Genomic DNA, 2,558 nt, shown 5'->3' with positions numbered 1-2,558 from the left:
GCAAGCAAAGCTAGCAACTCCTTAAAAACACACCCTGCTTCTCAGCCTCCCCAGGGCCCCCTGTGCCCTAGCTGGGCCAAATGCTGGTCTGGGGTGCCCTCTGGTGGCCACTCTGGGCAGTGGCAGAAGCAGCCCAGGTTTAAGGGTGGACGGTCAGACGGGTCAGACGTGGAGACTTCAGAGTTGAACCACTTCTCCCACTGCACAGATAGGAAAACCAAGGTCTGGGGCTGCGAGGGGTGTGGAGGGGGAGTAACTTGCTCAAAGTCATGCAATAAGTCCGTGGCCAGGTCCAGAACAGAAGCCAGGTCTCCTTCTGCACCAGTGGCTGCTCTTGGTGGGTCGCGAGGCATCTCCATCAGGGGAGGGAAGACTGAGTGTCCCAGAGGCTCACTCCCCAGCGACCAAAGACAACTGGAATGGCAGGTAGCTGAGCAACTGTGTGATGATGTATGCAGCACTTCCACTCTCTGGCCTTGGGCTCCTCACCTCTAAAACCTGGAGCTACTGACAAGGAGATTAGGGACTGGGGTCCCTCTCACATGCTGCTAATAGTGAGGCTCTAACCAACCAGCCTTTCAGGAAAGCCTAAAATGAGCCTTCCTACAGAGAGTATTGGGGATCGTACTTAATGGTGAAAGACTGGGTGCTTTCCCCCTGAGACCAGGAACAAGACAATGATGTACACGCCTGCCCTTCCAGTCAACATTTTACTGGAAGTTCCAGCCAGTATACTTAAACAAGGCGGCGAAAGGCATCCAGGTTGCAAGGGAAGATGTAAAACTATCTCTATTTTCAGGTGACATGACCTTGTAAACAGAAAATCCTAAAGAATCCACGCACACAAATTTAGAACTAAGAAATGAGTTCAGCAAGGTTGCAGGATTCAAGATGAATATACCAAGAAAGTCAACTGTATCTCTGTGCACTTGCAATGAACACTTCAAAATGTAATTAAGGAATTAATTCTATTTATACTAGCATAAAAGAATAAAATGCTTACAAATAATTTAACAAAACAAGTATAAAACTTATACTCTAAAAATTACAAAATACTGTTGAAAGAAATTAACATAGACCTAAATATATGGAAAAACATCCCATGTTCATGGATCTGAAGACCCAATATTGTTAAGATGGCAAGACTCCCAAAATTGATCTTCAGATTCAATACCATCTCCAACAAAATTCCAACTTGCTTCTTTGCAGAAATTATCAAGCTGATCTTAAATTTCTTAGAGAAATTCAAGTGACCCCAAATGGCCAAAACAATATTGAAAAAAGAAGAACATTGTTGGAGAAACCATAGGAAGTTTTCTACAAAGTTACAGTAGTTAAAACAGTGTGGTATTGACATAAGAATAGATATATAGATTAACAGAACGGAATGAGAGTCCAAAAATAAACCCTCACATTTACAGACAATTAATCTTCAACAAGAGGGCTCAGACAGGGGCGCCTGGGTGGCTCAGTCGGTTAAGCTTCTGACTCTTGATTTTGGCTCAGGTCATGATCTAGCAGTCATGGGATCATTGGATTGAGCCCCGCATCAGGCTCCATGCTGAGTGTGGAGCCCTCTTGAGATTCTTTCTGTCCCTCTCTTTCTCTGTCCCCCAACCCCCCCCCCCGCAAGATAAACACGTAAACTTAAAAAAAAAAAAAAAAAAAAAGAGTGCCCAGATAGTTCAGTGGGGAAAGGACAGTCTTTTCAACAAATGGTTCCTGGGGCAACTAGACATCCACATTGCCAAAAAAGGGGGCTGGGCACCTTCCTCACACCCTACACAGAAATTAACTCAAAATGGATCTTACACCCAAATATAAGAGTTAAAACTATAAGACTCTTAGAAGAAAGCACAGGCCTGAATCTTCATTACCTAGGATTAGTCGATAATATGACACAAAAGCATAGCAACAACAACAAAAAGAAAACAGGTAAATTGGACACCATCAAAATAACAAACTTCTGTGCTGCAAAGGACATCGTCAAGAAAATGAAAAGACAGGGCGCCTGGCTGGCTCAGTTGGTAGAACGTGCAAGTATTGATCTCGGGGTTGTGAGCTCGAGGCACGTTGGGTGTAGAGATTACTTAAAATAAAATATTTTTTAAAAAAGGAAAAAAAAGTGAAAAGACATAGAATGGGAGAAAATATCTGCAAACCATATATCTGGATAAGGAATTGTAACCAGAATACATAAAGGACTCTTACAACTCGGTACTAAAAGACAAATAACCCAATTTAAAAATGGGCAAATGATCTGCATAAACATTGATCCAAAGAAGATATACAAATGGTCCATAAGCTCATGAAAAGATGCTGAAAATCACTAGCCATTTGGGAAATGCAAATCAAAACCATGAGATGCTACTTCACACACAGTAGGTTTGCTGTAATAAAAAAAAAAAAAACCAGTGAAAAGTGTTGGCAAGGATGTGGAGAAATCAGAACCCTCACACGCTACTGGTGGGAATGCAAACAGTGCAGCCATCTTAAAAAACAGTCTGGGAGTTCCTCAAAAGCTTAAATAGCATGACCACGTGACCCAGCAGTTCTAT

Source organism: Prionailurus viverrinus, chromosome A3 (assembly GCF_022837055.1).
Source record: "Prionailurus viverrinus isolate Anna chromosome A3, UM_Priviv_1.0, whole genome shotgun sequence".
Taxonomy (NCBI): domain Eukaryota; kingdom Metazoa; phylum Chordata; class Mammalia; order Carnivora; family Felidae; genus Prionailurus; species Prionailurus viverrinus.
Note: the sequence above shows the minus strand (reverse complement) of the source record.